At 36.0% G+C, this 25963-nt stretch overlaps 1 pseudogene; it reads left to right on the top strand.

Moving 5' to 3' along the window:
- The first annotated feature begins 23618 nt into the window (after nt 1-23618).
- LOC150034325 (uncharacterized) lies at nt 23619-24893 on the top strand (annotated as a pseudogene).
- The last annotated feature ends 1070 nt before the right edge of the window (nt 24894-25963 follow it).

Here is a 25963-nt window from a genome sequence, read left to right as displayed (position 1 = left end):
CGTTAACTCACGAATCATTCGACTATAGTCCCGTAGTTGCACTCCCCTCACTATAGATATATTTGTGTTCATATGATATAACCATGATTAGTAAGCTAATCCTTCATAGGTTGTTCGTAATCTCGACTGGGTCATAAAAACTGTTTTACCCCCGAAACTACATCTTATTCTTAAGTTCCACTGATCCTTTAATGAACAATTGGTTTAAGGTCTAACCTATAAACCGAATCCCTCTCGAGCCAATGAGAAGGTAGGGCCCCTTGTTCAAGACCTAGATTCAGTACTAAAGGGAACAACCTATCTACTATCCCTATAATGGGTAGGAGTGAATTCCGTCTTGCACCTTATGTTTCCAGCTATCCACCTGATCTTACCCCTGAAATGGGAGGCTTATTGGGCCAGCGATAATGAGCTGCCCTCACCTATGCAGATCTAAGGATAATTTCGAATGAATAGGAGTTCATAATTAGCTCAGGATTAAGATTAAGTTACCTAGGTCATCAATTAACGAAATAGTCAGTTTTATATATTAAACGACATTTAGAACGTAAAAAGTGACTATTTCATGGTTCAGTCTTATGTAAACTCTTTACATAGGATGCCCCCATTTTCATGTCTCCACATGAACGGTTTAGGATCACATCGTTTGTACTAACTATAGAATGGGCTGCATCCATAGTACCCCAAAATAAGGTGTCAAACCTTATTCATATACTATAGACCATTTTGGCTATATATGTTTGAACTTGATCCACATTTATGTCACTACATAAAATTCAAACTTAAACTTAATAGCTTGGAACCTTAGTTTATTGGATTCATAAATATAGAATTTAAATTTACTAAAGATTTTCAAAAACAGCTTTATTGAACAAGAATATGATATTACAAACTACGAGTTTTAGGATATAAAATCCAACAAAAACTCAATCCTAGATCAATTGAACACAACCACAAGATTACCTTGGTATTCTCAGTGTTGGAATTCAGGAGTTGTGGGCTCTGGCTTATTTTAGTAAGAGGGAAAGATTGGAGTAAATGATCAAGTATTCGATCACACAATCGTGTAGTAGAAAAAGTCTATCGTACGCTCGATCGTTTAGTAAACAAGACTATCCTATAGACTCAACACTCGATCGTTTAGGCTCTGTAAAACTATCGTGTAGTAAAAACTTCTTTTACTCGATAATGAATTATGTGAGACATTTCGATTGAATGATTTGAAAAACTATTTTTCTTTTTTATCTCACAGTTACTATAAAACCGTGTATAATCACCCACTAAGGTCGGTTATTTAGAAAAAGAAATATTAATTATCATATAATTATAAATAAATACAATAACTAACTTATCATCTTATATTTATGACCTACAGTTTTAATATTGCATCATATGCAACATATAAACCATAGTTCTTTTTCTATTTTTATGATATTTAATATAAATCATATTTATATTAATTCCTCCAATCAAATAATGTATCAAATACATCATATCAATTATATCATATAAAATTTAATTAAATCATATATAACCTATTGTTAATTTGAACATATCAAACTAACCCAAAAACTGATTCTTAACTTGAATCCATTGAGCTACCAAGAGGACCGTATGGACTTGTAGCTTGAAGCTCCAACGGTACGTAAATAACTGACTAAAATCTTTAGTCACGATATCCACCATCCGTTAACTACCAGACACTCCACTAAAGATTGACAGTTGCACTCTTAGCACTACAGATATATTTTTGTGTCCATATAACCAATCAACAGTGCGATAACTCTTCCCAAACTACTCGTAAGTACAGTTGGGCCAAATTACCGTTTTGCCTCTGTAGTTACATCTAACTCCTTAAGTACCACTGATTTCTCTAACGAACAATAAGTCATAGTCCCACTATGACTGAGTCCTTTCTTCCCAAGAGAGGGTGTGGCCACTATGTTTAAGACCCAAAATCAGGCCTTAAGGGAGCAATTTATCTACTTACCCCTGCATTAAGGAAGGAGTGAATTTCATCTTGTGAAGCTGAGTTCCCAGCTCCCCAATCAGATGAATCCTCAAAATGATAGGCTTGTTGAGTTGGCAATCTGGCCACTCTCACCCATACAAATCAAAGAACCGCCTTCATGAGCAGCAATTCACAACTCACTCAAGATTCAGGTCATATTACCTATGGTCATCCTAGTGAAATGTAAGTCTCTATTATCAACGGTGTTATATAAAGAGACTAATCATTTCGCGGTTCAGTCTTATACAAATTCTTTGTATAGGATACCACCACTCGCGTGTCTCTACATAAATGATCAGGATCAGATCATTTGTAGCACTTTACAACATTTGTAACATCTACAAAGCAGGTCGTATCTATAGTGTCACCAGGATAAGGTACCCAACCTTATCCATCTACTACAGACCATTTAGGTTATTATTTAAACAAGATCCACCAGTATATCTCTACATACTTGTTTAAATTTACATAAAATAACCTCGGATCTTAGTTAATGGATTGAGTATATGCTTATAAAATAATACTTATTTTATTAATAACAATATATTTATACATAGTTTACAAACTATGAGATTACAAGGAGATTTAGGACACCATTCCCAACAATCTCCAACTTGTCTTAAAGCCTAGAGACACTAATGTACAATACAAAGACAGTACAAAATATAATAAACTAGGGCATACACTATACCCAATAACATCTCCCACTTGCCCTAGACAAGGTGCCGCATATCTCGTAGACCCAAACTTTCTAGATGACCATCGAACACTTTAGCCATGAGAGCCTTTGTAAACGGATCAGCAACGTTGTGCTCCAATGTGATCTCCATGACAATCACATCACCGTGACGCATTATCTCTAGATCAAATGATATTTTCGTTCTATGTGTTTGCCTCTTCGGTGACTCCGAGGTTCCTTAGAATTTGCCACAACACCACTATTATCACAATAAAGTGTGATAAGCAAAGACATATTTGAAACAACTTCCAAATCAGTAAGGAACTTCTTAAGCCAAACAACCTCTTTAGTAGCTTCACAAGCAGCTACGTATTCACAAGCAGCTACGTGTTCGGCTTCCATGGTGGTCAGCCACATGCTTATATCTCTATAACACATGGTTGCGTTGAGCATAAGGTTATTCCTATCTCTAGAAACACTGCTTACTTTGCTTAGTGAGTTACCCTGTCGGGCAGTTAGCTATAGCTACTCAGCTCATAGACAAACATTGCGATAGCCTCACACTAAGCAAAGAAGATTGGCTCGCTATAATCGCGCAACGCACACCTCTCGGTGTTTGCTACATGTGTCATATTTCTATACTGCATGATTGAGTATGCACTAACTCTTGCAATCAATACTTAACTAAATGATGAGTGTAAACAATGATAAAGAAGAAGAAGATGATGGAGATGGTACTGATGGAACTAAAGACATGGATTGATTACAAAATGTATTAATGTCTTAAGCCAAAATGTAATACAATACAGAGATAAAAGGAGAGGTGAAGGGCTAGATATAGGCAATCTTTTGCTTCCATCAGAAGTACGTCAAGGCTGTCAGTGGTGCAATGGATGGGTAGTAGAGATGTCTCTCTCGAGCTCTATCTCCGGCAAAGCTCCGGTCGTCACTCGAAAAGGGTTATGGAAGTGAAGAACTTTCAAAGAATGTCTTGCTCACGCTCTTATCTGTGATCATAAGAATCTGCCCAAGGCAGAGACTCAAATCATTTGAAGTTGGGCTCCAAGGCTCTATTTATAAAGCTCAAACGCCGACAACATTGGTAGTTTTGCTCTAAATCACTGCCACTTCTGATGCGATAGGTGAAATGTCAGCATCATCTTATCTTTTTTATAATTCCAAGGTATGCGTTCATGATCGCTTCTTCTGAAGTATCAACGCATTCTACCCACCTTGCGATCAACTTCGTGGTGGTCTGGGATCAACGTATGCGATAGATTCCTGCAATAGCTATAAAAAAAGACATTTTAACGCAGAATAACGCATGATATAGTGTTAGCGAGGATTTTCAGTGTTGGTCGATGCAAGCTCACTTTTCCACATGAATTCTTGGTATTTTCAACAAATATTCTACTCATCAGCCCTCATAATTCTAAGTAAAAGGCTACAATAGCTTGTATTGGTGAGAGTGGCTAGATCGCCGACTCAGCAAGCCCACCATTTTGGGGATTCATCTGATTGGGGAGCTGGGAATACAACTATACAAGATGAAATTCACTCCTTCTCCGAAGCAGGGGTAAGTAGATAAATTGTTCCTTTAAGGGTTGATTCCAAGTCTTGAATAATGTGCCGCCACACCTTCTCCTGGCTCGAGAAGGGTTTAGTCATATTAGGACTATAATCCATTGATCATTAGAGGGATCAGTGATACTTAAGGAGTTAGATGTAACTACAAGGGCAAAACGATAATTTGGCCCAACTGTACTTACGAGTAATTTGTGAAGGGTCTCGTACTGTTGATTGGTTATATTCAATGGACACAAAAATATATCTATAGTGCGAAGAGTGTCACTGTCGGTCTTTAGTGGAGTGCTCGACAGTTAACGGATGGTGAATAATGTAACTAAAGAGTTCAATTAATTATTCATGTACTGTTGGAGCTTCAAGCTATAAGTTCATGAGGTCTCCTTGGTAGCTCAAAAGGATTTAGTTGAGAATAAGTTTTTGGGTTAATTTGAATTGTTCAAATTAATAGAGGGATTTAATTATATATGACATAATTGTCATAATGTATTTGATACATTATAGCTTAATGGGAGGAAATAAATATTTGAATGAGATTCAAATATATTTTCTATGAATTGGATTCATAGTTGTTAAATTTAATATAAATATGATTTATATTAAATGTCATAAAATAAAGAAAAGAAACTATAGTTTATATTGTATCTGATAGAATATTAAAACTTTGGGTTATATGTTATATTTGATATAACATATAATTTAATATAAATATAATATGATAAGTTAGTTATCATATTTATTTATATTATATTACTATTATTTGAATAATATGGAAGGGAGTTACAACTCTCATCCTCTTCTTTTTTTCCCCACCCACTTCAGTGAAAGTGGTTATTCATTTTGGCAAAAAAAGAATAAAAGAAAAAACAGTTTTTCTTCTTCTTCAACATTGATGTTGTTGAACGATTGAGATTTTTACAGAAGTATTCTGTCTTTTGTGTTTTGTGTGAAAGTTTTCTCAATCTTCTTCTTCTTCCACCAAATCTTATCCCTCCTAACCAAAATAGTCAGAGTCCACCACTCCTAGGTTCTCACCCCAAGAATACCAATGAACCCTTTGTGGTTGTGTTTGGGATTTGGTTCGAGAAAATCTTGAAAAAGGTCTTCAAGAAGTTGATGATTCCGTTCGAGGGAGGATTCGTGAAGAAAAAGATCTTCAAAGGTGAAATTCTTGAAACTCTTTTCTTATTTAGCATGTTGTAATTTATTTTAAATGCATATCTGTTGTATGTTTACTGTAAACATAGTATTCGATTATTAATGGAATTTGGTCGATCCGCTTCCGCTCAAGGTTCTTCTCACACGAGTTCCTTCAATTGGTATCAGAGCCAGGTTGTTGGTTTTTTATTCCAAATTCCGTTCTTTTATTGAATTCGTTTACAGTACTGGTGGGTTTTATAATCTACATTGTGTTTATATGATAAATGTTTGTGGATGTATTGTTGATAGATGTTTCGGGATAGAAATCTCAGTTTAAGGCCTTTATATTTACAAAGTTGGTTTGTAAAAGGCCCCTATTTTTTTGGGCATCAAATATTGCAATCAAGTCTATAAATTTGTTAGTTTTGAGTTGCTCGTGAAGCTTCAAAGAAGGGTTATAGATCAGAGTTTCCATGGAGACGAAACAGAGGTTACCGCATCGTGTAATTAGAGCTAAACGATCGGATATCTTTTATTATGCAATTGTGTAGAGTTTGCTACACGATCATGTAGCATTTGCTAAATAATTGCATAGCTAATGCTACGCAATCGTGTAGAGTTTGCTACACGATCGTGTTGTGTTGGTTGCATGATTGCTTAAGTGCTCGTTTGTTGTACGATCGTGCGGTATTGGATACTTGATGCATCATTGCGTGCTAAACGATCACGTAGACTATCATGCTCATCGCATAGTCATTGGCTATGCGATTGCACAGTATATGATACTCGACGCATGGATACTTACTACACGATTGCGTAAACTTTCATGCTCATCGCATAGTCATTAGCTACGCGATCGCATATACTCGACGCATAGTGCGTTTGCTACACGATCAGCTGCAAGGATTCTTTGAGGAGTGGTTCAGGTCAAGCGGTTCAAGACCCGGTTCACTTGTTTCGAACCGATGGACTCAAATATGTAATTAGCCTTTGTTTTTTTTTAGAGAGGTTCTATCCTGGTCCATCAACTTTTAGTATAAATATACATGTGATGTATGTTTTTATTATATATCATTTAGCTTTAAAACCCATCATAGGTTATGCATTTTTTTCATGCATCATTTTATATTATAAGTGTTATAATATATTAGTATGCATGATTTAAATTACATAAAGCATGCTCATACATCATATAATATAAAAGTTATAGTATATGTATGCATGCACTATAGCATATCCATGCATGATTTATATATATGTGTTATAATATAAAGTTGAATGGTTGTATTGAATGTATGCTATAGCATGGTTCATTACTTAGTTATATAAATGTTATATATTAGTAATTAATGAACATTGCATGAAACATGACATTACCTTAGATTAATTTATAAATGTTATAATTAACTTATGTATGTTTATCATGTAATGATTGGTTTTAATTGTTTCATTTACTTATAATTGTTATAATTAAATGAAATTAGAATTAAAATCAATAATAAAGAGTTGCATGCAAACCTTAGGCTATAATCATTTTTTAAAATTGTTTTAAAATATGATTGAGATAGACCTAAGATCACATTTCTAATGAGATTAGAAATCTAAGTTTAATCTTTTAAATCCGTTTAATAAGATTAAATTGATTCCTAATAAAAGATTAAATATGTAACAAATGTACCTATAAGTGACCTTTTGTCTAAGGTAGATTCTGACTAGGCTGGGGTGACTAGGCTGGGGTACTTAAGCGATGGAATCGTCGCACCCTACTTAGAAAGGTAATTGATTCCTAATAAAAGATTAAATATGTAACAAATGTACCTATAAGGGACCTTTTGTCTAAGGCAGATTCTGGCTAGGCTAGGGTACTTAAGTCGATGGCTACCTAGGAACCTACCTGGAAAGGTGAATTAGATAGATTTGTTACATGCATGCAAGTTTGATAAAAGTCTATTAAAGAGTTTAATGAGACTTGAATCAAAATTGTTTAATCATTAAAGACAAGAGTTGTTTTTTAGCAAATTAAACAAACACTTAGATAAAATCAGTAGCCGGATTTTCCTAAGTTAATTAACCATAGGTAAAACACTCAATGGGAGGAAAATGGGGTATATGATACTTCATTTACGTTTCTCCCTAAAAGGTCACACCATGAGATCTACTCTCGGTCTTGAGGCACCATGGATGTTCCCTCACAGGTGGCATTTGAGTAGGTCAATACCAAGGTGAATGGAGAGAGTGTTTATAGTAAGTGGGAGTAGGACGTACGACAACACATCCCTCGGTCTCTCTCATTAGGTTGGATAAAGTTTCGTGCATCGCCTCGTGGCATCATGAGTGTCTCCCTAAAGGGTGGTTGTATTGCATGATGCTTTATTTAATCTCTAGAATGGATAGGGTTGCTTTAATCTCTTGTTCCAGTCGACTTTTTCCTAAGGTTGGCTCATTGGGGCGGGACTTTAGAACCTAAATTGAGAGGTTACACTTACACAAAATTGTTGAGGATGTTAACAAATTCTGGACCGAACAATGGTGACTATTAGTTCAGGGACAAGGAGTTGTTTCTATGTAATGGTTGAGAATGTCTCATTTTGAGTGAAGGGCACTAGATCAACCTACGGTGACTTTTGTCTTGCCTCACTGGAGCATCATTGCAAAATAGTTGTCACTTAGGGTACACTAGACTATTTTGCTAAAACTTGATTGGTTTTCTTAAAAGTGGTTTAATGCAAGTAGACTAAAATAAGTTTGTTCTTTTTTAGCAATTTAAAATGGCTACCGCTACTCTTAGTTTACTTGTCATCGATAAATTAACTGACAAGAACTATGCTAGTTGGAAAAACACGATCAACACTATTTTAATCATCGATGATCTGCGTTTCATCCTGATGGAGGAATGTCCTCCTATTCCACCTTCTAATGCTCCTCGAAATGTTTGGGAAACATATGAGCACTAGACAAGGGCAAATGAGAAGACCCAAGCTTATATCTTGGCAAGCCTTAACAAAGTCTTGGCCAAGAAGCATGAGTCCATATTCACCGCCCGTGAGATCATGGAGTCCCTGAGGGGAATGTTTGGACAACCGTCTGTATAGCTCAGGCACGACGCTCTCAAGTACATCTTCAATGCCCGTATACAAGAGGGGGCATCTGTTCGAGAACACATTCTCAACATGATGATCTACTTCAATGTGGCGGAGATGAACGAGTCAAGCATCGATGAGGCCAGCCAGGTTAGCATCATACTGGAATCTTTACTTGAAAGTTTCCTGCATTTCCGTAGCAATGTTGTTCTGAATAGGATTGACTACAACCTAACTACCCTGCTCAACGAGCTACAGACTTTCCAGACCTTTTTGAAAAGCAAGAGAAAGAAGGGTGAAGCAAATGTTGCTTCATCTTCCAAAAAGTTCCACAAAGGTTCGACCTCTAGAACTAAGTCTGTACCTTCTTCCTCCAGCACCAAAAAGTGGAAGAAAAAGAAAGGTAGAAAGAGGAAGGCTACTGCTAACCTAGAAGTTGTTGCACTAAGGGGTAGGCAACCTATTAGAGTTGACAAGAAAAAATGTTTCCATTACAACCAGGATGGATACTGGAAAAGGAACTACCCCAGATATTTGCAAGAAAAGAAGAAGGCCAAACAAGATAAATGTGATTTGCTTGTCTTGGAAACTTGTTTAGTGGAGAATGATGATTATGCCTAGATTATTGACTCTGGGGCCACTAACCATGTTTGTTCTTCATTTCAAGGAATTAGTTCTGGTGGCAACTTGATGCTAGAGAGATGACGATACGAGTTGGAACCGGGCATGTCATCTTAGCTGTAGTAGTGGGAGGTCTCCGGTTGACTTTACAGAACAAATTTCTCATTTTGAATGATGTATGTGTTGTTCCTGATTTAAAAATGAACTTAGTTTCTGTAAAGTGCTTAATAGAAAAATGTTATCAATTAAACTTTTCTTATAATAAAATGTTTATTACAAAGAATGGTGTTGATATATGTCTGAAAAACTGGAAAACAATTTGTATGTACTAAGGCCATTAGCAACAAATGTCCTCCATAACATAGAGGTGTTTGAAACTGTTGTAACTCAAAATAAAAGACTTAGAATTTCTTCTAAAGAAAATGTCCAACTTTGGCATCTAAGACTACACTTTAATCTCAATAGAATTGAGAGGTTGGTGAAGAATGGACTACTAAGCGAGCTAGAAGAAAATTCTTTACCTGTGTATGAGTCATGCCTTGAAAGCAAGATGATTAAAAGGCCTTTTATTGGAAAAGGTCATAGGGCCAAAGAACCTCTAGAGCTAGTACATTCAGACCTTTGTGATCTAATGAATTTAAAAGCTAGGAGAGGTTATGCATATTTCATCACTTTTTTTTTTCTGATTATTCAAGATATGGGTACGTTTATTTAATGCAACATAAGTCTGAATCTTTTGAAAAGTTCAAGGAATTCAAGACTGAAGTTGAAAATGCATTAAATAGAACGATTAAAACATTTGGATCTGATCGAGGTGGAGAGTTCATGGATTTAAATTTCCAGAACTATATGATAGATAATGGAATAGTATCTAAACTCTCAACACCTAGTACATCTTAGAGAACACCTTTTGGAGTTATGGAATGGTCATAAAGCGATTTTACATCATTTCAGAATCTGGGGTTACCTAGCACATGTGCTTGAGACTAATCCTAAGAAATTGGAACCACGTTCATGGTTATGCCTATTTGTAGGCTACCTCAAGGAAACGAGAGATGGTTATTTCTTTGATCCTAAAGAAAACAAAGTATTTGTATCAAAAAATGCTACTTTTCTTGAGGAAGACCACATAAGGGAGCATAGATCCAGAAGTAAAATTGTGTTGAATGAGATTTCCAAAGAAACTACTGAATCTTCAACAAGAGTTGTTAAAGAACCTAGTACCTCAACAAGAGTTGTTGAAGTAGGTTCATCTAGTAGGTCAAATCCAACTCAAGTTTTGAGGGAACCTCGACATAGTAAGAGGGTTGCGAACGCACCTATTCACTATATGGATTTAACTGATAGAGATGAATGGATCAAAGCCATGGATCTCGAAATAGAGTCTATGTACTTCAATTCCATATGGGATCTTATAAATCAACCTGATGGGGTTAAACCTATAGGTTGTAAATGGATCTACAAGAGGAAATGAGGTGCTGATGGGAAGGTGCAAACCTTCAAGACTAGACTGATGACAAAGGGTTATACCTAGGTAGAGGGAGTTAACTATGAGGAGACTTTCTTGCCTGTTGCCATGTTGAAGTCTATCCGGATCCTCCTATCCATTGCCTTATATTATGACTATGAGATATGGCAAATGGATGTTAAGACTGCTTTTTTGAATGGCAATCTTGAGGAGACCATTTATATGGTGCAGCTCGAGGAATTCATAATCCAAGTTTAAAAGCAAAATGTTTGCAAGCTTATTCAGTCCATTTATGGACTGAAACAAACATCTCGATCTTGGAACATAAGGTTTGATACTGCGATCAAATCTTATGGTTTTGTTCAAAACGTTGATGATCCTTGTGTCTACAAGAAGATCATCAACAGTTAAATAGTTTTTCTAGTGTTGTATGTAGATGATATCCTACTCATTGGGGATGATGTAGGTTTACTGACTACAGTTAAGAACTGGCTAGTGACCCAATTCCAAATGAAATATTTGGGAGAGGCTTAGTTTGTTCTGGGTATTCAGATTTTTCGAGATCGAAAGAACAAAATGCTAGCACTATCTCAGGCATCGTATATTGACAAGATGCTTGTTAAGTATTCGATGTAGAACTCCAAAAGGGGCTTATTACCTTTTAGGTATGGAGGTACTTTATCTAAGGAACAATGTCCTAAGACACCTCAAGAGGTTAAGAACATGAGACGGATACCCTATACATCTGCCATCTACTACGATGTTATGTACTAGACCTGACATCTACTACGTAGTGGGGATAGTCAGTAGATATTAATCTAATCCAGGATTAAATCACTGGATAGCCATTAAGAACATCCTTAAGTATCTATGGAGAACGAGGGACTACATGTTTGTGTATAGTTCTTAGGATTTGATCCTTACGGGATACACTGACTCTGATTTTCAAACTGATAGGGATTCTAGAAAATTCACATAGGATTAATGTTCATTCTTAATGGAGGATCAATAGTATGGCGAAGCACCAAGCAAGGTTGCATCGCTGACTCCACCATAGAGGTTGAGTATGTAGCGGCTTGTGAAGCTGCTAAGGAGGCTGTTTGGCTTAGGAAATTCTTGACTGATCTAGAAGTTGTTTCAGACATATCAAAGCTCGTCGCACTTTATTGTGATAATAGTGGTGTTGTGGCTAATTTCTAAGAGCCTAGGAGTAATAAGTGCGACAAGCACATAGAGAAGAAGCATCATCTCATCCGAGAGATTGTGCATCAAGGGGACGTGATTGTCACAAAGATAGCTTCAGAGCACAACGTTGCTGATCCATTTACAAAGACCCTCACAGCTACAATGTTTGAGGGTCACCTGTAGAGTATGGGTCTATGGGACAGACCACGTCTGGACTAGGGCAAGTGAGAGATATTGTACTAGGCGTGTTATGCCCTAGTTTATTATTTGTATACTTGTATTTTTATTATACTGTACATCCCACTAGCTTTAGGTCAAGTGGGAGATTGTTGGGGTTGATGCCCTAAATCTCGTAGGGTCCTATAGTTTGTAAACATTGTATGAACAAACTCTTCATGTGATTAATAAAATATATGGTATTTTATTCACTTTGTCTATAAAATATGTGATATTTTAGTTGCATTAACCACAAACCGATAAACTAAACATCCAAGGTTATCATTGTAACTTAAATATGTATGTGGAGACATACAGATGGATCATGTTTAAGTGATAACCTAAATGGTATGTAGTAGATGGATAAGGCTAGGTATCTTATCCTAGTGACATTATGAGTATGGCCTGCTTTGTAGGTATTAAAATTGTTGTAAATTGTTACAAATGACCTGATTCTATTCATTCATGTATTAGACATGCGAGCAGGAATATTCTATACAAAGGAGTTTTATAAGACCGGACCACGAAATGTTTAGTCTCATTATATAACGTCGTTCATAATAAAGATTTACATTTCACCAAAATGACCATAGGTAACATGACCTGAATCCTGAGTGACTTGTGAACTCCTGCCTATGAGGGCGGTTCTTTGATTTGTATGGGTGAGAGTGACCAGATTGCCGACTCAATAAGCCTATCATTTTGGGGATTCATCTTATTGGAGAGCTGGGAACATAGCTACACAAAATGGAATTCACTCATTTCTTGAAGTAGGGGTAAGTAAATAAATTGCTCCCTTAAGGGCTGATTTCGGGTCTTGAACAACGTGGCGCCACACCCTCTCCTGGCCCGAGAAGGGTTTAGTCATAGTAGAACTATGATCTATTGTTCATTAGAAGGATCGGTAGTACTTAAGAAGTTAGATGTAACTATAGGGGCAAAATGCTAATTTGGCCCAATTGTACTTACGAGCAATTTGTGAAGGGTCATCGTACTGTTGATTGGTTATATCCAATGGACAAAGAAATATATCTATAGTGCAAAGAGTTTAACTGTCGATCTTTAGTAGAGTGTTCGACAGTTAACGGATAGTTAATAATGTAATTAAAGAGTTTAATTAATTATTCATGTATCATTGGAGCTTCAAGTTACAGGTCCATAAGGTCCCCTTGATAGCTCAAAAGGATTAAGTTGAGAATCAGTTTTTGGGTTAATTTGAATTGTTCAAATTAAGATTTAATTATATGTGATATAATTAAATTTTTTCAATTATATATGATGTAATTGTCATAATGTTTTGATACATTATAGCTTAATGGGAGGAAATAAATATTTGAATGAGATTCAAATATATTTTCTATGAGTCGGATTCATAGTTTTTAAATTTAATATAAATATGCCATAAAATAGAGAAAATAAACAATAGTTTATATTGTATATGATACAATATTAAAACTATGGGTTATATGTTATATTTGATATATCATATAATTTGATATAAATTTAATATAATAAGTTAGTTCTCATATTTATTTATATTATATTATTATTGTTTGAATAATTGTTATTGTTTGAATAATTATTATTGTTTGAATAATTAGGAATTCATGAGAAAATGAGTTTGCGTCGATCGACATTAAGAATTTCGGCTAACCCACTATTATGCGTTATTATGCATTCAAATTGTCTATCTTTGTAGCTAACGCAGAAAGCGATCGCATGCGTGGAAGCCAGGCTATTGCAAAGACGACCACATGCGAGGATCTCTCCATCGCAGAGGCGAACACATACGTTCGATGCATGGATGTTGAGGCCAGTAACCGCATGCGTCCATCACATAGAAGTTGCAGCCGTCAGGCGAATGCGGTCATCACACAAAAGTTGCGGCTACAGAATAATAACCATAATAGAGGGATGATCACAAGGTTGGTGGAATGTAAACATGAACGCATACCTCGGGATTATCAAAAGATGATGTTGACATTTCACCTATCACGCCATTAGTAGCAGAGATTCAAAAAAGGACCATCGCGCCGTGAGTGTCAGATTCAGAACAGGTCTATAAATGTTATTGGCGATCAACCTTTATAAATAGAAGCCGTTGAGTAGAACTTCAAATCATCCAAGTTTCTATCTTCGGGTGGATCCTTGTGATCCAGACCAAAGTGTGAGAAGATAGCTTGAGATTTCTTCATCTCCTTCATCCATTCCAAGTGACAACCGAAGCCTTCGCCAGAGTCAGAGCTCGAGAGAGTCTACTCCACTGCCCATCCATGGCACCACCGGCAGCCTTGACACACATCTGCTGGAAGGAAGACATTGCTTCCAGGTGGCCCTCAATTTCTCTTCTTTCCTTGTATTGTATTACATTTTGGCTTAAGAAATTAATACATTTTGTGATCAATGCATTTCTATATTTTCCTTCGATTCCATCTCCATCTTCATTTACTTAGCATCCTTTACTTTCATTGCATCACTAAGTAAGATTGTTAGAGTATTGCATACTTAATCGCGGCATAGGAATATGAAGCATGTAGCAAACCACCGGGAATTGTGCGTTGCGCGAGTGTTGTGAGAAAACCTTATTTTCTTAGTGTGAAGCTGTAACAACGCTTGTCTATAAGTGGATGCAATGCTTGTCTATGAGTAGAATCAGCAGCAACTAACTACCCGGGAGGGTAAGTGGTTGGTCGCATTAAGCAATGTAAGTAAGTGTTCACTAGAGATAGGAATAATCTTACGTCAACCAGGTTTATACGATTACCTTGTCTTATGAGTGCATCATTCATCATTTAGGCATACTTGGGAGAGTAGTCTAAAAACCAAATCTAAGTCTCGGGAGAGCGGATTGGATCGCATAAGCAAGAATGGGGAACTTAGGAATAAACTCTATTTGCTACTACACAGCGCATGCACCCTTTAAGTAGGATATGGTGGTATGCGGTCATCTCGCTTATGTGTGAGAGCATGTGAGCGGGCATATGGAGGCTTAGAAGTAGGCTTCTCGACACTATCACATAATCATCGCATGCTTCTACGTCAAGTGTGTATAGCATGATCACATAGCTTGCTGATAACGGGCAAAAATGCACGTTATCATAGTGCTAAGTTCTTAAACAATGTTGGCTTGCGTTGATAAAAAATGTTAAATTGCGTCCAAAAAGCATCATATTCATAATATTGTGGTATGCGTTCATTGCATTAGAATAGTTGATTTTCGTATTTTTTTGCAGAATATGCGATGACACAAGGCGGAAATTACGATCACAGAAAATCATTGGTTGAGTGCAGCATCACGCAAGGCTTTGCGATGATCGTGTTTGCAAACATTTGATCGACAAGGATTGTCGCAACTTGGTCGGCGCAACATGGTGGGCGCATCTGGGTGAAAGGCTAATTAATCACGATGGGACAGAAAGCTGATGATAGTCGAATCCGAATTAAGTTGACAGTCGATAATGATTACAAGTACATTAAGCTTTTCGGTGACAAATATTCGGCGCATCAGTCAGGAATTAAAGCCGTCCCATCTGTACAATCATGAAAGAGAAGCCGCCTTTCACCCTGGATGTTCTATAAATACCAAGGGCATCCTTCAGAAAATGGGTTAATCAGTTCACCAGCTTACGAATTTAAGAGCCCAGCTCATCTTTGTTCATAGTTTTCCTTTCGTTTTAAGGTGAAGCAAGAGAAGAGTGGTGACGCCGAGATCGCTCAGGGCAACTCGAGAGAGAACCTTGAGGCGTAGAAGCAGAGAGCGGGCTAACTCTCGCGAGAGTGAGATTATCTTTTGAACACGAGTAGAAAAACAGTGTAAAAGCCTGAGCAACAAGAGATTGCTACCAGGCCCTTTATTATATACTTGCATTGTTATTTTGTACTTCATCTTTATATTTATACAATGGAAGTTCTATTTCTACATCTGTTCACTCTCTTAACACGCATGAGTAACTAAACTAGTCGAATGGGTTGAGAAGAACTAAGCTAACATGACCTAGAAAGTTCATTGCTTGCGATTGTCTTGTTTTATGCTGTGCCAAATACCCTCTAGAGCTACTCGAGAGTCTAAAGAAAGAACCTAATAACTCGAGAGAGCTAGGTTAGAATCTGGACTCGAGAGAGCAAGATTCGAACCACATAAATAAGAGATAGGGACTTAGAGATAAGCTCTGTTTGTCAACCTGCATCGCATGCATCCTAGAGATGGGAATGATATTATATGGTCGCCTTATTTGTGTGTGTGTCATTTTGTCATTGCATAAATAAGAATAGAGACTTATGTGTAGGTCTTATAGACTTAGCGCATATATCGCATGCGTTCTACCCTTAGAAGCCATGGCATTCGCACTGAGAGGCGGTTTACTGTTGTATGCATGTTGCATGATCGCATAGCATGAATGCATCCTAGGAAGTGTTAGCCAAAACTTTTCTTAACCCGTTCACTGCATACTCATCGCATTTCCTGTTTAATCAACTCTTTTCAAACTCCACCGCATTTGTTTATTTTTCATTAATGCAAACAACAATCCCAACAATTTATTTATTTATCCGGTTACTGCAAATTTTTCATAAAAATTACCAACGTAACCTGTTTTCACAAGTCCCTGAGTTCGACCCTGGACTTACCAGGAAACTCAGTGGAATTTACACTTGGATTCCGCCGAGGAAATTTGAGTGCACAACAAAATTTCACCATCGCATATCATCCATAATTCACTTTATAAAATCAAGCATCACTTGTGATTGGGGTTGCCCTTGCGGTCAAGTTTAGTGTTGCAGTGAAGACATCCTCGCCTTTTCATCTATTTTTTCATGCATTTTACTACGCGTTAACAGTTGTCGTGTCTCTACCTCTTAGTCATTCTTCTACCGCTTAATCCGTTAGTTAGAAGTAGGAATAGTGCTTAGCCTTCAACCTCAAATTCTTTTATTCTTCGCTGCAAACACATCACTGCATAACATTTAGCTACAAGTCCCTAAGTTTGACCTTGGATCACCCGAGAAACTTGCATTCTCGTTATACTTGGCGAGAGCGCAAGAAAACTTGTGACAGGAATGCATGGTTATTGCATGTAAGATCAACGCATACATTCCATTCCAATGCATGACCACAGATGCATGAGAACCAATGCATAACCTAAGACATTCATCCTATAATAATTGCGACCCAAATTTACGTCGCCATTAACCCTTCACAGGCTGCTCGTAATAACGATTGGGTCGAATCTCTATTTTACCCCCGAAATTACCTCTTGTTCCTTATGTTTCACTAATCCCCTAATGAATAATTGATTTGTGATCCAATTAACAAATCGAATCCCTCTCAGGCCAATGAGAGGGTGAGGCCTCTTGTTCAAGACCCAGAATCAGCACTTGAAGGGAACAATCTCTCTACTAACCCCGGGTAGAAATGAATTTCCTCTTGCACCCTATGTTCCCAGCTATTCATCCAGTCTTATTGAGCTTATTGAGCAGAGGAAATTGGTCTACTATCACCGCTTGCAGATCAAAGGATAATCCCGAACAAACAAGAGTTCATAGTTAGCTCAGGATTAAGGTTAAGTTACCTAGGTCATCGCTTTGAAATAGTCAGTCTTAAACAGTAAACAATATTATAAAGTAAGAGTGACAGGTTTCGTGGTCCGATCTTGCATAAAAGTCATTTGCACAGGACACCCCTGCCTCATGTCTCAACATGCACGAATTAGGATCACTTCGTATGTAGCACTTTACAACTGTTTGTAACAACTACAGAGTAAGCCATATCCAATAGTGTTATCAGAATAAGGTACCTAACCTTATTTATATACTATAGATCATTTTGACTATTTACTCAAACCTGATCCACTTCTTTGTCTCCACATAAAGTTCAAGTACTCATATAATAGTCAAGGGACTTAGGTTTATTGGATTTCTAAAAAAACAATATATTCAACAACGAATTTATCGAGTTCTTAGAATAAATTCTAATGTTTACAAACCACGAGTTTTAGGACGTAAAACCCAACAAACTCCTACTTGGACTAAAACTCCAGTGGTAACTTATATATCCGATATATAAGACTAAGTTTCTGAGTTTTATAGAGAAATACAATAAACTAGGACATCCCATACCCATGGTTTTTACCATTTGGTATCTCATACCTGATATTTCTCCCACTTGTCCTAGGTTATTAAACTCTGGTATTTCTAGTCTTACTAGATGATTTTTAAAAACACTTTAGCCGAGAGAATCATTGTAAACATATTAGAATACAAATAGGTTTCTTATAGAGAATTCATCCATTTCTCAATAATGGCTAGGAAACACATTTTCCACCCACTACATTGAGGTACTCTCAACTCTTTGATTAAGATGGTGTGACCTACCTTAACAACTCTTGTTAACAGTCAGAGCAGAAATCTTAAATTCATTATACTTCGATCTTAGCCATTTAAATATCTGAATATTTGCTGATGGCTATTAATAATTTGATTCTTAACAGAAGTTGCTATGAGATAGAACAAACATATTTCTTGAAAAAAAATTTCATTTATAACAAAAAAATATGTACAAAAGGTTCATTATAAGTTTTAACAAAAGCAGGTAATTTCCATCTTCATTAGCAACTTCTCCTACTGGATGAGCTGAGCAAAACGGTCTTCAGGATCTAAGCAGCCTGTTTGCCTTTATCTGCAAGATATTTAGGGCAATTTCTCTTCCAGTGCCTCAACTCGTTGCAGTGGAAACATTTCCCTTTCTCTGTAGCGGTTTTCTTGCTCTTCAATCCAACTGGCTTTTTCCCTTTCCCTTTGTCTTTCTTCGCTGGAATACTCTTAATCTGCGAAGACGAGGCAACTTCAGGCTTAGAGAACATTCCTCTCTTTTTAACAGAAGCAACATTTACTTCTGGTACTGGTTCCAGACCCTTAGTTCTCAACATGGTCTGAAAAGCCAGCAGCTCATTAAGTAGAGTTATCAAGTTGTATTCAATTTTATTCATCAAGACATTGGTATAAAATTTGCTGAAAACTCTTCGGAAGAGATTCTAGAATAAAACCAACTTAACTTTTCTCATCCATCATAGCACTGTTCACTTCAGCCACATTAAAATGGACCATCATGTCTAGGATATGTTCATGAACATTAGTCCCCCCTTTAATGCAACTATTGTAAACATATTTGAGATAGGAATGGGAGGACATTCCTCCGTTAAGACAAATCTTAAATCGTCTATCATGAGTATTGTATTGAAATTCGATTTCCAGTATACATAATTATCCCCAATCAGTTTGTCTGAAGCCAATTGTACAATAGAACTTGTCATTATGAAAATATAAACAAATTTTATAAGTAAATTGCTTTTAAATCCAATCAAGTTTTAGCAAAGTGATAATGTACCCATAATCATTATTTTTGCAACGATACTTAAGTGATTTAGAACAAATGCTACCGTGGGGCAGTCAAGAATTCCTTCACAAAAGCAAGACAGTTCTTGACAATATACTATCTCCAGAATAACTTATATTCCGATAGTCATTTAGTTATCGTTTTCGGTTAAGATTATTACTAACACTTAGTAAGTCTTGTAAGTGTAGACCCGCCATTTTCAGATCTTACAGAACGGTATGAGTATGCCTCTGAAATAGAAGACAATACCCAAGATGGAACTATAAGACCCTATTCATTTTACTGAATCCTGGGTTGTTCCAAATCTTATGTTACAACCCTCCATAGGGATCGCCGCGGTTAACGATTAGCTAGTGCCACATGAAAAACGACAGCAGGCATAACATAAGAATCTCACGATTCAAACTAATGGAGGAGACCGTAGGAAAATGTTGACACATTTTCTTCACCCATTTACTATGAACAACTTCCCCCATTCACCTTGTTATTGACCCATGCAAACACTTTCCGTATAGAGCAGTCGAGGTAAGATCGACAAGAAGTCGAGCATGGATCTCACGGTGTGAACTCTTGAGGACATGAGAGCTAATAACTTTTATTCTCCCACTGAAGTGTTCTAAATTTTTGGGTATTTTACTTAGGCAAGACGACTAATTTCATACAACCTAAGTCTAAGTAGTTTATCCAAATATAACTCTGATAATTGGATTTAGCCTACAATGTCTAGGTGATAAACTATTTTATTACCTCACATTTCTCACGAATGCTCATAAAATCGGTTATCAACGCTCAATTATTCGGCTATAATCCTCATGTAGGAGGTGTTTCGTAGACCGTTAACTTAAATACCCCCAGGCTTTGACAGGATTATATACCGGTTGAGTTTATGACCATAGTTTTACAAGTTTAACGACCTATTTTAACTATTAAACTAAGTGGTTAACCTAAGTGAGCATGCAACTGTTCTTTGGTATGAATTTTAAACGTCTAACCAAAGTTTATAACGGCTTACAAAATTTAGACATGCTTAACATCCACAACATTCAACAAAGGTATTCAATATCTAATATAACTATTATACTAAACATAACCCTAACATGCATACTATATATCATAACATTTTACAACATACTGTCAATGCATGTAACATGCTTCCTATGGTAGGGTTTTAAATCTACATGGCATACTGTACGCATATACATGTATTTATTTAATTATCACATACATCTCATGCATAAACAGTTAAATACTAACTGTTATAGTTTTCGTTTTGGCATAAACAAGCAAACAGATAGCTAACTATTACAAACAGCTTCATACTGTTGATTGATTATATCCAATGGATACAGAAATATATTTGTAGTGCAAAGAGTGCAGTTGTCGGTCTTTAGTAGAGTGTTTGACAGTTAACGGATAGTTAATAATGTAATTAAAGAGTTTAATTAATTATTCATGTACCGTGGAGATTCAAGTTACAGGTCCATGAGGTCCCCTTGGTAGCTCAAAAGGATTTAGTTGAGAATCAGTTTTTGGGTTAATTTGAATTATTCAAATTAATAGAGAGATTTAATTATATGTGATATAATTAAATTGTTTCAATTATATATAATATAATTGTCATAATGTATTTGATACATTATAGCTTAATGGGAGGAAATAAATATTTGAATGAGATTCAAATATATTTTCTATGAGTTGGATTCATAGTTGTTAAATTTAATATAAATATGATTTATATTAAATGCCATAAAATAGAGAAAATAACCTATAGTTTATATTGTATGTGATACAATATTAAAATGATGGGTTATATGTTATATTTGATATATTATATAATTTAATATAAATATAATATAATAAGTTAGTTATCATATTTATTTATATTATATTATTATTTTTTGAATAATGAAGAAGGTGTAAGAGTTAAACAACATGCAATGGAAGTATCAAGGATCCATAAGCATTCTTATTCATTAATTTTGACAAAAACTAAAGCATGCTCTTCATAAAAAATGGGTTTTCAGAACATACTTTTGATGAACTGTCCAAGAAAACGTCTGTTCAGTTGTTGTCTTCACCTGATATCAACGTGAACCACCTCAAAGCCTTCCTTACTATGCTCTTGGAGCTTTAGACAGAGTTGTGGGACTCAAGAACAGTTTGTAGATATGAAGAAACAAGAAAAGCTCACAGCAGCAGATTGAAGAAGACAGTTTCTTCTTCACCAAAATTTTGCTCTCAAAATTCTGTATTCTCCTTCTTCTCCAACAACTCCAATCTTCTTTATATATTTAGATGAACATGCAAAGAGATGAAGCGCAGCTCATGCTTGGAGAATCAAGGTAGAGAAGATAATGGTTTGTGTGTGAGCATAAAGATGATGGTAATGGAGAAAATCCATTTTCCATTTTGTGCAACCATGCAAAACGAATTTCCATTTTCTTTTTAAAATACAAAATTACTTTTAAATCATTTTAATTCAAAAATTGATTTTCTTAAATTAATTTCATAAATTAATTAATTTAATATCAAATATTAAATTAATTTTTGCACAATAATCATCTTCATATATTTAATCATATTTAAATATTTATTCTCTTGTTCCGTTTAATTTGAATGTTTCAAATTAATTTCTCAAGCTACCCTAAAGCGTACTCATTTACGAGCTAGTAGGGGGACCTCGCGGACCTATAGATCATGGGCTCTAATGATCCAAGATTAATTGGCTAAACTCATTAGACCATCTAACCCCCATTTGTTAACTAACGGGTGATTCCACTAAAGCCCATAGTTGAACTCCCCTCACTGTAGATATATTATGTCCACTCGATATAACCATGATTAGTAAGTTAACCCTTCACAGGTTGCTCGTAATAACGGTTGGGTCGAATCTCTGTTTTACCCCCAAAATTACCTCTTGTTCCTTAAGTTCAACTGATCCCCTAATGAACAATTGATTTGTGATCCAATCAACAAATCGAATCCCTCTCAGGCCAATGAGAGGGTGAGACCTCTTGTTCAAGACCTAGAATCAGTACTTGAAGGGAACAACCTCTCTACTAACCCTAATCGGGTAGGAGTGAATTCCCTCTTGCACCCTATGTTCCCAACTATTCATCCGGTCTTATCCCCAAAATGGTAAGCTTATTGAGCAGAGGCAATTGGTCTACTCTCACCGTTTGCAGATCAAAGGATAATCCCTAACAAACAGGAGTTCATAGTTAGTTCAGGATTAAGGTTAAGTTACCTAGGTCATCGCTTTGAAATAGTCAATCTTAAATAGTAAACAATGTTATAAAGTAAGAGTAACAGGTTTCGTGGTCCAATCTTGCATAAAACTCATTTGCACAGGACACCCCCACCTCATGTCTCAATATGAACGAATTAGGATCACTTCGTATGTAGCACTTTACAACTGTTTGTAACAACTACAGAGTAGGCCGCATCCAATAATGTTACCAAAATAAGGTACCCAACCTTATTAATATACTATAGATCATTTTGACTATTTACTCGAACCCGATCCACTTGTACGTCTCCACATAAAGTTTAAGTATTCATATAATAGTCAAGGGACTTGGGTTTATTGGATTTCTAAAAAAACAATATATTCAACAACAACTTTATCGAATTCTCAGAATAAGTTCTAATGTTTACAAACTACGAGTTTTAGGACATAAAACCCAATAGAAGGGAATTACAACCCTCTTCCCCTTCTTTTCTCTCCACCCACTTTAGTGGAGGTGGTTATTCATTTTGGCAAAAAGAGAATAAAAGAAAAAACAAATTTTCTTCTTTTTCAACATTGATGTTATTGAACGATTAAGATTTTTACAGAAGTGTTCTGTCTTTTGTGTTTTGTGTGAAAGATTTCTTAATCTTCTTTTTCGTTCACCAAATCTTATCCCTCCTAACCAAAATATTCAGAACCCACCACTCCTGGGTTCTCACTCCGAGAATACCAATGTCTTCTTTGTGGTTGTGTCTGGGTTTTGGTTCGAGAAAATCTTGAAGAAGGACTTCAAGAAGTTGATGATTCCATTTGAGGGAGGATTCGTGAAGAAAAAGGTCTTCAAAGGTGAAATTCTTGAAACTCTTTTTCTTATTTAGCATGTTGAAATTTATTTTAAATGCATATCTGTTGTATGTTTACTATAAACTTTGTATTCGATTATTAATGGAATTTGGTTGATCCGCTTCCAGTTAAGGTTCTTCTCACACGAGTTCCTTCATTTTTCACAACTATGGTGCATCTCACAGTACACATAGTTAGGGAAGTCAAACTTTGTGGGCCTATATATCTACGATTGATGTATCCCTTTGAAAGATTCATGAAAGTCATTAAAACTTCGTGAGAAGTAGATATCATCCAGATGGTTGTATTGCTGAAAGTTATATAGTAGAAGAAACCATTGAATTTTGTTCTGATTTCCTGTTTGGAGTAGATCCTATTGCGATTGGCACTCATAATTCACAAAACTGTCTAGACAATTCAAATATTGGTAGACCATCTTCAAAGGAGTTTTTTTCAAACCTAAATAAGAAGTTTTATATCAAGCTCATTGGTATGTTTTGGAAAATACAATTGATGTGCAACCATATTTAGAGTAAGTTTTTTCAATGATTTTGGTTTTATTTTTTAGTTTAGTTTTATGATATAAATCTAACTATACAATGTTTCAATGTTCACTTCAAAGAAAACACATGATGGTTTTGCAATTGTAACATCGAAATAAGTCCAAAAATCAGAAATGGATTTAAGAGGAACATAATCAGACTTTTATATCTTGGCTACGAGAAGAGGTAAAATGTTCAACATATTATTTTACATACACTTTTTAATGTTGGATTTGGAATGGAAATTCTAACGGTAGGTTGCAACTGAGCTTGAAATAGGAACTATTTGAAGTTTCAAATAACTTGAGGTGGATTGCTCATAGTCCTCATCCTTTTGTGATTACGTATGGCAGTAACGTAATTAATGGATGTCGTTATCACACATAATCTTGCGATAAGGATCAAAGTGTACAAAATAGTGGAGTTAGTTTAGTTGCAAAAATGATGCAAGGAGTTCAAAAGATAAAAATCCCATCATTGGAGATATGTCTTTTTATGGAGTGATACAAGAGATATGGGAACTAAATTATCATACGTTTAATGTTGTTGTGTTTAGATGTGATTAGGTTGAGAACAATAGTGGTATCAAAATTGATGAGCTTGGTTTTGTCTTAGTTGATTTAAATAGAATAGGTCACAAGTCTGATTCTTTTACACTAGTAACCCAAGCAAGACAAGTATTTTATATTGAGGATCCAAGTAATGTTAGATGGTCAATTGTGCTTACCCCACCAAAAAGGGACTTTGAACATAGATATAATGACGACGAACTTGGAGATACAATATTACACTGTCAAGGAATACCCAATGACATGTCGAATGTTGATATACATAATGACTTGGATGAGAACATGTGAACATATGTACAATGGAATTGTGAAGGCACATGGATACCTACATAACATTTTATGGGTAGGTTATATATTATGTAATATAATAATTATTTTTTAATTTATAATTTTTATCAATCACATTTGATTTTTTATTTGCTTAACAATGCTAATTGTTTCTTAAATTTGATTGCAATTTTTTATTTATACACCAGATGGAGCATAATACAGAGGGTGACGAAGATTTAGAGCTTGGTGACAAAGAAATAGTAGTTGTTAGGTCAAATGAAACGACCAATCAAATGAAGAGAGAATGGGGAGCTACTATTATGTTTGATGTAACACGTATTAGAAGTGTAGGAGAAAAGAAGTTTGTGGAATACAATGAAGATGGCGTACCCATTGGTGAAAATGGAGCTAAGCTAAAGTCTTTCGTTGGGTCCTCTATGCATTATCTCTTTCGTTGGGTCCTCTATGCATTATCATGTACCTATTATATATTGATGACGGGAAATCAGAAGTCAATTTTACTCGACAACTTAAAATCCCTTGGACGCGGTATGCGATGCATGTTCCTAAGATATGCGTTGATAGTCATGCGTCGATGGTCATGCATTGGAATGAATATGTGTTAATAAATGTGTGCGATGACCATGCATCCTGTCACAAGTTTTCTTGCGTTCACGCCAAGTATAACATGAACACAAGTTTCTCGGGTAATCTGAGGTCGAACACAGGGACTTGTAGCTATATGTATGCGGTAATGTGCATGCGGCGGTTAAATAAAAGAATGTTGGAGGGGTTGCTAAGTTAATCCTACTCCTACTCCTATCTAACAGATAACGCAATGAGAATATGTATGAGAGGTAGAGGTACGACAAAACTTGACATGAAATAAATGAATAGGAAAATAGATAAAATGCGGAGATGCTTTCATTGCAACCCTTAAGAATGACTGCAAGGGCAACCTTAGTCAACGCAAGCCATGCGATCATGCAACACACATACAATAGCAAAACCACCTCTCGGTGCGAATGCTACAGCTTCTAATGCTAGAACACATGTGATATATGCGATAAGTCTATAGGACCTACACATAAGCCTCTATTCTTATTTATGCGATGACAAAATAACATACACAC

The sequence above is a fragment of the Benincasa hispida genome, chromosome 8 (genome assembly GCF_027475165.1).
Source record: "Benincasa hispida cultivar pf3 chromosome 8, pf3_genome.v1.1, whole genome shotgun sequence".
Lineage (NCBI taxonomy): Eukaryota > Viridiplantae > Streptophyta > Magnoliopsida > Cucurbitales > Cucurbitaceae > Benincasa > Benincasa hispida.
Note: the sequence above shows the minus strand (reverse complement) of the source record. Positions and strands in the feature narration are given on the sequence as shown.